Source organism: Pseudophryne corroboree, chromosome 9, assembly GCF_028390025.1.
Source record: "Pseudophryne corroboree isolate aPseCor3 chromosome 9, aPseCor3.hap2, whole genome shotgun sequence".
Classification (NCBI taxonomy): domain Eukaryota; kingdom Metazoa; phylum Chordata; class Amphibia; order Anura; family Myobatrachidae; genus Pseudophryne; species Pseudophryne corroboree.
This window is the reverse complement of record NC_086452.1, coordinates 9,597,718-9,613,492: the sequence shown is the minus strand read 5'-3', so window position 1 is coordinate 9,613,492 and position 15,775 is coordinate 9,597,718.

Sequence of the window (15,775 nt, the reverse complement as noted above, 5' to 3'; positions counted from 1 at the left end):
ACAGAACAGAATCCTTTCTGGCTAGTGTTAGTTACAAAGCCCAATCCTTGGTGGCTAGTGTTAGTTACAGAGCAGAATCCTTGGTGGTTACTGTTAGTTACAGAGTAGAATCCTTGGTGGTTAATGTTAGTTACAGAGCCCAATCCTTTGTGGCTAGTGTTAGTTACAGAGCAGAATCCTTGGTGGCTAGTGTTAGTTACAGAGCAGAATCTTTGGTGGTTAGTGTTAGTTACAGAGCACAATCCTTGGTGACTAGTGTTAGTTACAGAGCAGAAGCCTTGGTGGCTAGTGTTAGTTACAGAGCATAATCCTTGGTGGTTAGTGTTAGTTACAGAGCCCAATCCTTGGTGGCTAGTGTTAGTGACAGAGCCAAATCCTTGGTGACTAGTGTTAGTTACAGAGCAGAATCCTTGGTGGCTAGTGTTAGTTACAGAGCACAATCCTTGATGACTAGTGTTAGTTACAGAGCAGAATCCTGGTGGCTAGTGTTAGTTACAAAGCAGAATCCTTGGTGGCTAGTGGTAGTTACAGAACAGAATCCTTGGTGGCTAGTGTTAGTTACAGGGCCAAATCCTTGGTGACTAGTGTTAGTTACAGAGCAGAATCCTTGGTGGCTTGTGCTAGTTTCAGAGCCCAATCCTTGGTGACTAGTGTTAGTTACAGAGCCCAATCCTTGGTGACTAGTGTTAGTTACAGAGCAGAATCCTTGGTGGCTAGTGTTAGTTACAGAGCAGAATCCTTGGTGGTTAGTGTTAGTTACAGAGCCAAATCCTTGGTGACTAGTGTTAGTTACAGAGCAGAATCCTTGGTGGCTAGTGTTAGTTACAGAGCAAAAAATCCTTGGTGACTAGTGTTAGTTAAAGAGCAGTATCCTTGGTGGCTAGTGTTAGTTACAGAGCCCAATCCTTGGTGACTAGGGTTAGTTACAGAGCAGAATCCTTGGTGGCTAGTGTTAGTTACAGAGCAGAATCCCTGGTGGGTAGTGTTAGTTACAGAGCAGAATCCTTGGTGGGTAGTGTTAGTTACAGAGCCCAATCCTTGGTGACTAGTGTTAGGAACAGAGCAGAATCCTGGTGACTAGTGTTAGATACAGAGGCTAGTGTTAGTTGTGGAGCCCAATCCTTGGTGTTTAGTGTTAGTTACTGAACCCAGTCCTTGGTGGTTAGTGTTAGTTACAAAGCAGAATCCTTGGTGGCTATTGTTAGTTATAGAACAGATTCCTTGGTGGCTAGTGTTAGATACAGAGGCTAGTGTTAGTTACTGAGCCCAATCCTTGGTGGTTAGTGTAAGATACAGAGCAGAATCCTTGGTGGCTAGTGTTAAATACAGAGCCCAATCCTTGGTTGGTAGTATAAGTTACAGAGACCAATACTTGGTGGCTAGGGTTCAATAAGTTACAGAGCAGAATCCTTTGTTGGTAGTATAAGTTACAGAGCAGAATCCTTGGTTGGTAGTATAAGTTACAGGACCACAAAAAATTATTAAAAAAATATTTTTTGTTGAAATAATTACATTTGGGGTGCATAATCTGGTGCAATTTGAGGCCTTTTTTTTTTTACCCCAAAACTGACATAATTATTTGTTCTGAAGTAAGTCCCAACATTTTTACCTTAAAATAAAGATTTTCTCGGCCTTTTCATCTGCTCAGGAAGGAGCGCACAAAGCACGCAAATTTCCTCTGTGCGAGTTTGTAATTGGTCTGCAAATGAATTCACAATGCGAATTTGCCGTGTAAATGGCTCTCACAAGCCAACTCACACCTAACTGGATTGACCCCTAAAAGCAGGATTTAATTATCTGCGCACGAATACAACGCGTGCTATCCAGGAAGGAAATCTTGTTTATTTGCGGCTTGCTCCTCACACAGATCCCGTAGCGCGAAATCAAGGTGGGAGGTGCAAGGGTCAACGCTTATTGACTCAAGTCATATCGACCCATCCCCGCTGTACAGTGCCGCCATACAGGGGAGGCAGGGCTATGGCGCATCATCACATGAAGTGGGTGAGACCCGGGAGGCCGCTCTCCTCGCTCCAAATACAAGAGCCTCCCTGGCATTCCAGTGCAGCGTGCAAGACAGACACATGACGTCTATTAAAGAATTAGCCAGGAAAGCGTCATTATCACTGTAACAGTTTCTGCTTGTTATCTGAACCTGTCAACACAAAGTACTCATCGGTGTCGGCGACAGGACCTGCACAGAAGGATCGGCTGCCCTCAGATGCCGCTTCATGCTGTCCATCAGGAATGTTAATAGTTCTCAGCATCACCGCACAGAGAAAAAAACAATACAGGCTGAACGCTGAGCGTCAGTCTCATTCTGATCTTTATTTAGAAACACTGCGCTGAGTAACTGTCTGCCGACCCGCGCTTCCTGCTGACACCTCAAAATACCTGCAGTACAAATGCAAATTTTCCCAATGTGGGACTTTTTTTCTTACCGTGTCCTCAGACTCCCGTTCCAGCAAAAATAAGGCCAGGAACCAAAGTAAGCAGGAAACATTTTGGGACCACACAAGTATAAAAATAGCCTGTTCTGATTGGTTCCGCTTCATTCCTCTCTGGTTAGTCACAGCAATATGTCAGCTCAGCAAAATGTAACCGTAGCTCTGGCTCATGCAAAAATAAAAGCACGGTGTCAAACGGACAGTCGGACGGCCTTTGTAATGCATACCCCATATAGGCTCCAAAACATGCATTGTTTTCTGTATACTTAACTTTGATGTATATCACTGCCCCTGGCTTGTATACATATCCGCCTGCCTTGCGCAGACACAGAGGCAATATCTCCCAGCTCCGTTGTTGTTCTGATGTTATATTATATTACACTAGGCTGCAATGTAATGGTCCAGTATACACAGCTGTATACAAAGCAGTAATAAGACTGGGGAAAGACAGGCCTACAGGAGCGTCAGCAGATACTGGCCAGGAACCCCACCCAAAAAGCTATTGGGATATCCATATCCCACAAACTGATTTGATGTCAATTATAAGGATATTTGAAGTCATCATATATAACACTGAGGTTTTTACACAGAAATCTAAGGTGACTTCTAATGTCCTTTACAGCAGGAGTTGCATTAATACTCTTATTACTACTACTACTGAAGGTACAGCTGGCTTTGTTGCCACTAAATCACACGTCGGAGTTAATATACTGTATCCCCTTATTTGCTGGAGAATCCGAATGGCTGTAAATGGAGATAATCATATGGGGAAATATGACAGGCATTGGAAATATCAGTTTCCGCATGGCTTATATAAATGTAAGATGAATCCTCCTTGGTGCGCAGGTGATAATACTGGGACAGAACCAGCAGTGTAATCTTTCCCCACAGTCATTAGCGACAAACTTCAGGCTCTCGTGAAATTCTGCTGTCCGGGTTATCTGGTAATGACAAATTGCCCTGAAGAAGGTTTTCGTCATGAAACGCGTCGAGAGAGGAATGTTACCTAACAGCTGCTTATCTCACACACTGATAACTAGGACCTTTGGTCTTCCTTGGGTCTGTCATCGAGCATACCTTACGCCTTAATGGTGCTGAAGAATTGGTCTGGGTTATCTGGTAATGACAAATTGCTCTGAAGGTTTTCTTCATGAAACGCGGCGAGAAAGGATTGTTTCCTAACGGCTGCTTATCTCACACACTGACAACTAGGACCCTTGGTCTTCCTTGGGTCTGTCATCTAGTATACCTTACTCCCTAATGGTGCTGAAGAATTGGCGTTCCTGTCCCAAGTTTGGTTCTTTATGCACCACCGTTTGTAGCGCTTTCGGATTCAGGTCTGGAGGGTCACGACTGAGTGTTTACCAAGTAACTAGTCAACTGCGTTGCTCCAGCAAAAAAAAGAAAAAACATTATTGTGTGTTCTACAATGCGTCCATCTAAGTTTACTGTATCCCGAAAGTGTTAGAAAGATTACATTATAACAACTGAAAAAAATTGTGAAGGGCTTCGCTGCAATGTACAACACAAAGAGAAAAGGTGCCCCCCCCCCCCCCCAATGCTTTTTCTGTGGGAATCACATTATTCCTCAACAACCCGACAACTTATCAAAATCCTGTGACCTTACCGCACATCTGTCACACACCCTATCGCATGACACCCAAACCATCAAAATCGGTGTTGTCATCGCGGAGTAGTTGCTCTCACAAAACAATTGCTTAGCCGATTAAATATACAGATATACACATTTCCCCGTGGATCCAACGTGGGCCTTTCTTTGGAACACCTCCACAGGGAGTCAGGATGCCGACTTGGATTCCGACGTTGCTGTTGGCAGTTCAGCCTGAAAACATGCACTGCAGGCCAGGGCACGATCTGGTCAGAAACTGTATTATATGGATAGGAAGTCCTATGCAACATATCCACTTTGCCGCCCACATTAGAGGGTAAGATGCGCAGTTTCTCTGCAGGAAAACGCCCCTCTGATTTATGTACGGCTGGATATTCTAATGCTGGAGACGGCTCCCTGTTCTCACACCTTGACACTTTTTCTTTTCACATCTAATTCGGACACTAATCACTATTTTATTGTGTGTTCTCTTTTCTGCCCGTTGCAGCTGTTCTCCGCGTATTGCGCTTTTGTTAGAAGATATGTACCTATGACTTTGTTTTCGCACACTGCTTTGTTACGTGTCTTTTAATAAAGAAATCATTTCTATTTGGTAGATACCACAGTATTGCGCCAGCGCTGCGCCACCTTGTCCAGTGGTAGTGCCATTTTTAAATCTACCACGTCGCAAGTGTTGCGATGACGTGAGGAGTCGGGGAGATTTGAAATCAGCGGTTCAACTGGACGAGTCTTAGCAATTCTAATAAACTCAGTGAATTCTTCTCTTTCTGCGCCACTAATTCCATCGCTGCGTCAACTGTAGTCCTGGCAGCCATGTTGTACAAGACACGCACACGTGTAACGTTTACAAATCTAATGACATGAAATATAGGGGTCTCCTGTGATTGGAGGACATATCATCGCAGCAGCGACACAGGAAATGGGGGTCACAGCACTAAGATACCACAACCGTAAAGAAAAGTAAAACCTGGGAGATGCAAGTGACAAGGTGACGCCAGGACCTCACATAGAGCCAGGGCTAGCTGTGCAGGAGCGCAGACTAAATAACAGGGGTGCAGCTAGAAGTTTGGGAGCTCAATTGGGTCTCTTGGACAACCTCACCCATTACCCCACCTCGCCCATTGCGCAGCGTCGCTTAGAGGGGCAGATCATTAAGCCCCCTGCAGACAGCATGCACTGCAGAGGGGTCCCGCCCGGGTGTCAGCTGACATTAAGGGGCCTGACCTCGGCTGTTACCATAGCAATTTAATGGTGTCTCCTACAATGACAATAAAATATCTATCTCCGTCCATGCCATTAACTACCTAGACAAAGACACACACGCACGGGCTGCACAGCGGCCATCTAACGCCAGAAACCGACGCTGCAGCCCGGATTATCATTGTACTGGGAGGCAATATATACACTCAGGCAGAGTGCTCCACTGTAGCCGGTACACCGCCGTAGAACAGGTTACAGTTGCTCTGCCCCTACGGTCGGCCAATGACCGTCGCCTCTCCTCTGCTCTGGTCACTGCTTCCCACGCTCGAGTTCAAGACTATGCCCGTGCTGCACCCCTTCAGTGGAACGCACTCCCCTGCTCCATTAGACTCTCCCCGACCTTGTACTGAAAACCCACCTATTCATCAAACCCTACCCTCCCGGTGCATAACCTAGTCCTGAGGCCGCTCCTCCATCCCCCCTGCCCTGAGGCCACTCCTCCATCCCCCTGCCCGGAGGCCGCTCCTCCATCCCCCTGCCCCGAGGCCGCTCCTCCATCCCCCTGCCCTGAGGCCACTCCTGCATCCCCCTGCCCTGAGGCCCCTCCTCCATCCCCCTGCCCTGAGGTCGCTCCGAGGCCGCTCCTCCATCCCCCTGCCCTGAGGCCGCTCCTCCATCCCCCTGCCTCATGCCTTGACCATCTCTGCTTTGCTTACACCCTGCCATCAGGCCTCCTCCCGCTTGCTTGTACCTCATGTCATCTCTCTGTCGCCCCTTCCCACTAGATTGTTAGCTCTTCAGAGCAGGGCCCTCTTTCCTCTTGTTATCTAAGCCCTCTTCTCCTCACATGTCAGTCACAGCTCTCCACTACTCAGCGACCATCTTTACCGCTTTCTCTCCTGCTGGTAAAGGCTCATCTCTGTCTATGGCCGCCAGCCCCTAGTAGTACGGTGATCACTCCCTCGCTATTTACATCTATGCTGTATTATGTATGAGAATTGTGCTGCTCTGTTACCTGTATTCTATTTCTGTTATTTATCTACTGTAATGTAAGTTCTGTCTCCCTGTACTGTCCTTTGTACGGCGCTGCGAAACACTTGTGCCGCCTTATATATAAAATGTAATAATAATAATAAACAGCAGAAAGTGATGCTGCAGCCCGGATTATCACTGTACTGGGAGGCAATGTCACCGGTATACACTCAGGCAGAGCGCTCCGCTGCAGCCGGTACACCGCCGTAGAACAGGTTACAGTATCTCTGCTACATGTAAACACCAGTAAGTGATGCTGAGTGTTGGAATCCAGACGCCTGACTTCATGGAATTTTTACTGCTATGAGGGAACTATTATACTAATTGCTTATAACTTACGGCATCAATGAGCAGATATCTGATCTGATCAGAGCCGGCCCTAGCCAATATGATGCCCTAGGCAAGATTTTGGCTGGTGCCCCCCAAGCACCACCACTGGTTCCGCCTCTGACCTTGCACCTCTTTCCCAGCACCATCACCCCTCATCCATAGCAGTCCTTATTTTGGGGTTTGTACCCCCTATATTTTAAATAGGAACAGTTCGCACATTTGGCGCACAGCCCAAAAAGGAGTGTGTTTTTGCTGGCAAGGGGCATGGCCACACAATAGTAACCCCAATTCCAATCACGCCACACAGTACTGCAACTTTATTCACATTTGATCATGCGATATTGTCCATAATACGTTACTCCTCACAGTAGAGCCCCTTATTCACATTACATCACACTGAATTGCTCCTTAATCACATTACACCACACCATATTGCTCTTTATTCACATTAGACGACACAGAAGTGCCCTTTCTATACGCAACGCTACATAGTAGAGTACCTTATACACATAATGCCACACAGTAATGCCCCTTACACATATGAGACACATTATTATTGTCCTTATAAACATAATGTGCCTTACACATATGCTGCACATTATTAATGCCCTTATACACATAATGACACACATAGTGCCCCTTACACATATGTTGCACATTATTAATGCATTTTTACATGACACACATAATGCTCCTTACACATATTCTGAACACTACTGCACAACCAACCCACTCACATGCACACAGCACTCACACTGCCACTAACACTGTGACCTCTGCCTCTGCTTGAATACAGATGTGTCCTCACAAATCTTGCCTCTATGCTAATGTCGGGCCCTTTTTATTTAATGAAAATGCATCTTAGTTGCATTGCTATGTGGCTAGGATGCACAAGCAGCTTCTGCTGATTAAACTGATATGCAGCATGCCTATATACTGTGTGAGACTGTGGCTGTATCTGCATATGAAATGTTACACACAGAATATAGGCATGCCGCATATCATTTTAATCAGCAGAAGCTGCTGATGCCCCTAAGCATATCAAATGCCCTAGGCAATTGCCTAGTTTGCCTATGCCTATGGCCGGCTCTGGATCTGATGCGGCGTGTTACTGTTCAGTCAACTAAATTTGTTGTTTGGTGATTAAACCTCATGAAGACAGAGACACTTTGCTTCTAATGACATGATAAGAAACACATGCACCATCTTACATCACATCCGTCATTGCCGAATCATGTGTCCGACCAGCAGACGGAAAACCGCTAATTCACAATTCAATGACAGTAATTAGCAGTTATTCTGAGAAGTCTCCGCTGTGTGACATCGGCAGTCGCGGCTGAAGAATGGGCTCTTTGTCTCATTCGCTGACGGCGGCGTCCATGTGACGGTCAGACCCTTACATAGGACCAAGTGTATACTATAAGAGTCTACTTTCCCTGCAAGAGTATTTCATGGCGCTTCAGCTCAGCAAATGTAAAGTGATAATCCTGTCCGGTCGGTGAATTGGACCTGGGTCTCCAGAACGGACCTAGCAGTAGGGTCACCACCTCATCCCTTTAATTCTGGACACATATTAATTACACAGGTTCTGGGGCTGGCTGACTTCAAGACTCCATTTCACCTGGTTTTATTCAGCCACAGAACCTGTGTACTTAATATGTGTCCAGAATTAAAGGGATGCGGTGGTAAGTCTACCTGGCTGGTTATCAGAGTGTGGGTGGGGGTGCCTAGGTTCCCAAACTGTCCTCACAATAAGATCCGTACCCTGGACAGTCCCCCAGTACCTACCTCTATTAGGGTACTGGCTGATGTCCAAAACATCAAAGAGATGTTATTCTCCATTTCTGTCTGAAAGCCGCCACGCCCTGCGAGCGTCATCTATCTGTATAAATAGAGGAAAGTGAATGCAGATCATTTATATTTTGCACACTGAACAGTAGAAAGTCTCCATGGTAAATACAGCCTTATACAATATACAATTGGAGTACTAACTCGTGTTAGCGCAATGGCGATTCCGATGATCCCCTTTGCAAATCCGTACACTGGATCCGTGTGTCCAACAGACTATAATTACTAACCCCTATGTACAAAGTCCACGACCCCCCCGTCTTCACTTTCATACACACAAAATACTGTCCCTCTTGGATCTACCTCTGATCTGGGCCTCATTTCCTGTACATATCCACGCGCATCCTCTAATAACCCATCCATCTATTAGGTCTTGGCTACATCTGAGCCTCCTTCTAAGTAGAATGCAGACTCTCTGACGATCAGGGCCCTCCTCACCCTCTGTCAGCATCATAAGTCTGGCTAGTAGTGTATGTTTACAGCGGGTAGGCCGGTAGCAACAAATTCTAGGTGGCGTCCATAGGGCTAACGAGCAACAGCGGAGATTTAAGCTACTTTGAAATGGGCACCATAGGGGTATCAGTAATAGCAATGCTGCTGGAGATTTCAGCTGTGCCTCCCCCCTCGCCCCTCGCCAGATGATTCCTGTAGAAGGAAAACACACCGGCTATAAGTGGGCCAACACAAGCGGAGGCCGGTCCACCAACAGCTGAGCGGGTTTTACGTGGCACAGCCACGGATGGCCACACAGAGTTGGAGAGCAACAAGACGAGGCACAGAGTACAGACAGGATAACAACACATTCAGGCTGTACTGATGGTACCCTGGATAACCCTGAGGGTGGGTACACACTATGAGCGACGTCGCCTAGTGTTTCCCCTCCCAGGCCGGTCAGTGGTAATACGTACACACTGAGCGATATGCAAGCGATATCTCTCAGTGACATCACGCCGCAACCGGGCATGCAGCTTTTGGACGACAGTCCAAATTGAGCTTCATGCACAGCCAACAGCCAATGGTTATTAACGACCTGCGGAGATTCGCATCGCCTGTCGTCGTCTGCATACACACTTAGCGATAAAGTGAACGGCGCTCAGAAAGGGTCAAAATGAGCAACGTTGTTTAATTTATCGCTAAGTGTGTACCTACCTTAAGAATGAAACTGAAGTAGTTGTGTAAATAATAGATTGTCGTACTGCGATTACAGCGTCCGTAACTACGGAATGACTCACGTAACACAATAATGGCAGCTTCATGCGTGGGAACCGGCAGCTGCAGTGTCAGTGAGTGTTAGAGTCACAGATAGAGAGATATTATTGCGGTGGTAGGACAGGAGCTACCGGACGATAGAAACAGCCGCAGAGCCCCCTGCCCTGTACTCGCGCTACGCAGGAATCTGTGATATGGGAAGGACTATACTGCCATCTAGTGGATCAGCTCTATACGAAATCAAGGAGGCTGCTGATTAGGTATCCGGTCTCTAGATCGACAGTAGTTAGAACGACCACTATTGGTCGACATGGTCTATAGGTCAACATGGAAAAAGGTCACAATTTTTTTACATTTTTTGAACTTTTTCATACTTTACGATCCACGTGGACTACGATTGGGAACGGTAACCTGTGCCGTTCACAGCAGCAGTGGAGCGAGGCACCTTGCCCGAAGCATGGCGAGAGAACACGGTGCACTCATTGGGGTTCACAGTCACGGTCACTGTCGACCAATAGTGGTCGACGTAAGTGTGGTCAACCCTATGAACCACACCCGCTGCCCACTATATGAACTAATACCCCATTCTTTCCTTTTGCTGGACACACCAATTAGCACTGGAAACAGTAGTCTGTTTTGTTTTCATTTAACTTGTCATCAGGCAGCACGGAATGCACACTGGTTAGCATTGCTGTCTCACAGCACTAAGGTCTGGTTTCAGTTCCCACCACAGCCATAAATGTGGAGTTTGCATGTTCTCCCCATGCTTGCCTGGACTTCCTCTCACTCCATAGACGTACTGGTAATGGAGTACGTGACAGGGAATGTAGGAATGTCCAGGGGTGCACACGCCATAGCGGAGCTACACATTTGTGCTAATGCTCGTGGCGTGCAAATAGTCGCACCATCCGCTGGACAGCGGCCGGAGACTGTCCGATGGAATGTGGCCGCTGGTGTGAGTGAGCCTGCGTCTTTCGCTGTCACAGACACCAGCCAGAGCCCAGGAACCCGATCGGAATTGCATGGATCTCCATGACATTCCGATCTGTGTCTGCTGACAAGTAACCCTTGGGATGTGTGCGCATTGGATCTCAGATACACATTTCTGAATCAGGCCCGTAGATTGTAAGCTCCGCTGTGTCAGGGTCTGATGCGAGTGACCAAATATTCTCTGTAGTGCGTTGTGGAATGTGCGCGCGCTATATAAGTAACGTGTAATAATTCATAGTGCCATGTAGAAGATGTATTGAACCAGGAACAGGCTGAACTCTTATCTTTCCCTTTCATCAAACATGAAGCTGCATTTATTTTTATAGTATCAGAGAGGAAGATTACTGGCATTGGATGTCCTCTCTCTCACCTGGATTTACTTTTATAGTATCAGAGAGGAAGATTACTGGCATTGGACGTCCTCTTTCTCACCTGGATTCACTTTTATAGTATCAGAGAGGAAGATTACTGGCATTGGATGTCCTCTTTCTCACCTGGATTCACTTTTATAGTATCAGAGAGGAAGATTACTGGCATTGGATGTCCTCTTTATCACCTGGATTCACTTTTATAGTGTCAGAGAGGAAGATTACTGGCATTGGATGTCCTCTTTCTCACCTGGATTCACTTTTATAGTATCAGAGAGGAAGATTACTGGCATTGGACGTCCTCTTTCTCACCTGGATTCACTTTTATAGTATCAGAGAGGAAGATTACTGGCATTGGATGTCCCCTTTCTCACCTGGATTCACTTTTATAGTATCAGAGAGGAAGATTACTGGCATTGGATGTCCTCTTTCTCACCTGGATTCACTTTTATAGTATCAGAGAGGAAGATTACTGGCATTGGATGTCCTCTCTCTCACCTGGATTCACTTTTATAGTATCAGAGAGGAAGATTACTGGCATTGGATGTCCTCTTTCTCACCTGGATTCACTTTTATAGTATCAGAGAGGAAGATTACTGGCATTGGACGTCCTCTCTCTCACCTGGATTCACTTTTATAGTATCAGAGAGGAAGATTACTGGCATTGGACGTCCTCTCTCTCACCTGCATTCACTTTTATAGTATCAGAGAGGAAGATTACTGGCATTGGACGTCCTCTCTCTCACCTGGATTCACTTTTATAGTGTCAGAGAGGAAGATTACTGGCATTGGACGTCCTCTGTCTCACCTGGATTCACTTTTATAGTGTCAGAGAGGAAGATTACTGGCATTGGACGTCCTCTCTCTCACCTGCATTCACTTTTATAGTGTCAGAGAGGAAGATTACTGGCATTGGACGTCCTCTCTCTCACCTGCATTCACTTTTATAGTATCAGAGAGGAAGATTACTGGCATTGGACGTCCTCTCTCTCACCTGGATTCACTTTTATAGTATCAGAGAGGAAGATTACTGGCATTGGATGTCCTCTTTCTCACCTGGATTCACTTTTATAGTATCAGAGAGGAAGATTACTGGCATTGGACGTCCTCTTTCTCACCTGGATTCACTTTTATAGTATCAGAGAGGAAGATTACTGGCATTGGACGTCCTCTCTCTCACCTGGATTCACTTTTATAGTATCAGAGAGGAAGATTACTGGCATTGGACGTCCTCTGTCTCACCTGGATTCACTTTTATAGTATCAGAGAGGAAGATTACTGGCATTGGACGTCCTCTTTCTCACCTGGATTCACTTTTATAGTGTCAGAGAGGAAGATTACTGGCAGTGGATGTCCTCTTTCTCACCTGGATTCACTTTTATAGTATCAGAGAGGAAGATTACTGGCATTGGATGTCCTCTTTCTCACCTGGATTCACTTTTATAGTATCAGAGAGGAAGATTACTGGCATTGGACGTCCTCTTTCTCACCTGGATTCACTTTTATAGTATCAGAGAGGAAGATTACTGGCATTGGATGTCCTCTCTCTCACCTGGATTCACTTTTATAGTATCAGAGGAAGATTACTGGCATTGGACGTCCTCTTTCTCACCTGGATTCACTTTTATAGTATCAGAGAGGAAGATTACTGGCATTGGATGTCCTCTTTCTCACCTGGATTCACTTTTATAGTATCAGACAGGAAGATTACTGGCATTGGACGTCCTCTTTCTCACCTGGATTCACTTTTATAGTGTCAGAGAGGAAGATTACTGGCATTGGACGTCCTCTGTCTCACCTGGATTCACTTTTATAGTATCAGAGAGGAAAATTACTGGCATTGGATGTCCTCTTTATCACCTGGATTCACTTTTATAGTATCAGAGAGGAAGATTACTGGCATTGGACGTCCTCTTTCTCACCTGGATTCACTTTTATAGTGTCAGAGAGGAAGATTACTGGCATTGGACGTCCTCTGTCTCACCTGGATTCACTTTTATAGTATCAGAGAGGAAAATTACTGGCATTGGATGTCCTCTTTATCACCTGGATTCACTTTTATAGTATCAGAGAGGAAGATTACTGGCATTGGATGTCCTCTCTCACCTGGATTCACTTTTATAGTGTCAGAGAGGAAGATTACTGGCAGTGGATGTCCTCTTTCTCACCTGGATTCACTTTTATAGTATCAGAGAGGAAGATTACTGGCATTGGACGTCCTCTTTCTCACCTGGATTCACTTTTATAGTATCAGAGAGCAAGATTACTGGCATTGGACGTCCTCTTTCTCACCTGGATTCACTTTTATAGTATCAGAGAGGAAGATTACTGGCATTGGACGTCCTCTCTCTCACCTGGATTCACTTTTATAGTATCAGAGAGGAAGATTACTGGCATTGGATGTCCTCTCTCTCACCTGGATTCACTTTTATAGTATCAGAGAGGAAGATTACGGGCATTGGACGTCCTCTTTCTCACCTGGATTCACTTTTATAGTATCAGAGAGGAAGATTACTGGCATTGGACGTCCTCTCTCTCACCTGGATTCACTTTTATAGTATCAGAGAGGAAGATTACTGGCATTGGATGTCCTCTTTCTTACCTGCATTCACTTTTATAGTATCAGAGAGGAAGATTACTGGCATTGGGTGTCCTCTTTCTCACCTGGATTCACTTTTATAGTATCAGAGAGGAAGATTACTGGCATTGGATGTCCTCTCTCTCACCTGGATTCACTTTTATAGTATCAGAGGAAGATTACTGGCATTGGACGTCCTCTTTCTCACCTGGATTCACTTTTATAGTGTCAGAGAGGAAGATTACTGGCATTGGATGTCCTCTTTCTCACCTGGATTCACTTTTATAGTGTCAGAGAGGAAGATTACTGGCAGTGGATGTCCTCTTTCTCACCTGGATTCACTTTTATAGTGTCAGAGAGGAAGATTACTGGCATTGGACGTCCTCTCTCACCTGCATTCACTTTTATAGTATCAGAGAGAAAGATTACTGGCATTGGACGTCCTCTTTCTCACCTGGATTAACTTTTATAGTATCAGAGGAAGATTACTGGCATTGGATGTCCTCTTTCTCACCTGGATTCACTTTTATAGTGTCAGAGAGGAAGATTACTGGCATTGGACGTCCTCTTTCTCACCTGGATTCACTTTTATAGTATCAGAGAGGAAGATTACTGGCATTGGATGTCCTCTCTCTCACCTGGATTCACTTTTATAGTATCAGAGAGGAAGATTACTGGCATTGGATGTCCTCTTTATCACCTGGATTCACTTTTATAGTATCAGAGAGGAAGTTACTGGCATTGGATGTCCTCTTTATCACCTGGATTCACTTTTATAGTATCAGAGAGGAAGATTACTGGCATTGGAGGTCCTCTCTCTCACCTGGATTCACTTTTATAGTATCAGAGAGGAAGATTACTGGCATTGGATGTCCTCTCTCTCACCTGGATTCACTTTTATAGTATCAGAGAGGAAGATTACTGGCATTGGACGTCCTCTTTCTCACCTGGATTCACTTTTATAGTGTCAGAGAGGAAGATTACTGGCATTGGACGTCCTCTTTATCACCTGGATTCACTTTTATAGTATCAGAGAGGAAGATTACTGGCATTGGACGTCCTCTCTCTCACCTGGATTCACTTTTATAGTATCAGAGAGGAAGATTACTGGCATTGGATGTCCTCTTTCTTACCTGCATTCACTTTTATAGTATCAGAGAGGAAGATTACTGGCATTGGATGTCCTCTTTCTCACCTGGATTCACTTTTATAGTATCAGAGAGGAAGATTACTGGCATTGGATGTCCTCTCTCTCACCTGGATTCACTTTTATAGTATCAGAGAGGAAGATTACTGGCATTGGATGTCCTCTCTCTCACCTGGATTCACTTTTATAGTATCAGAGGAAGATTACTGGCATTGGACGTCCTCTTTCTCACCTGGATTCACTTTTATAGTGTCAGAGAGGAAGATTACTGGCATTGGATGTCCTCTTTCTCACCTGGATTCACTTTTATAGTGTCAGAGAGGAAGATTACTGGCATTGGATGTCCTCTTTCTCACCTGGATTCACTTTTATAGTGTCAGAGAGGAAGATTACTGGCATTGGACGTCCTCTCTCACCTGCATTCACTTTTATAGTATCAGAGAGAAAGATTACTGGCATTGGACGTCCTCTTTCTCACCTGGATTAACTTTTATAGTATCAGAGGAAGATTACTGGCATTGGATGTCCTCTTTCTCACCTGGATTCACTTTTATAGTGTCAGAGAGGAAGATTACTGGCATTGGACGTCCTCTTTCTCACCTGGATTCACTTTTATAGTATCAGAGAGGAAGATTACTGGCATTGGATGTCCTCTCTCTCACCTGGATTCACTTTTATAGTATCAGAGAGGAAGATTACTGGCATTGGATGTCCTCTTTATCACCTGGATTCACTTTTATAGTATCAGAGAGGAAGATTACTGGCATTGGAGGTCCTCTCTCTCACCTGGATTCACTTTTATAGTATCAGAGAGGAAGATTACTGGCATTGGATGTCCTCTCTCTCACCTGGATTCACTTTTATAGTATCAGAGAGGAAGATTACTGGCATTGGATGTCCTCTTTATCACCTGGATTCACTTTTATAGTATCAGAGAGGAAGTTACTGGCATTGGATGTCCTCTTTATCACCTGGATTCACTTTTATAGTATCAGAGAG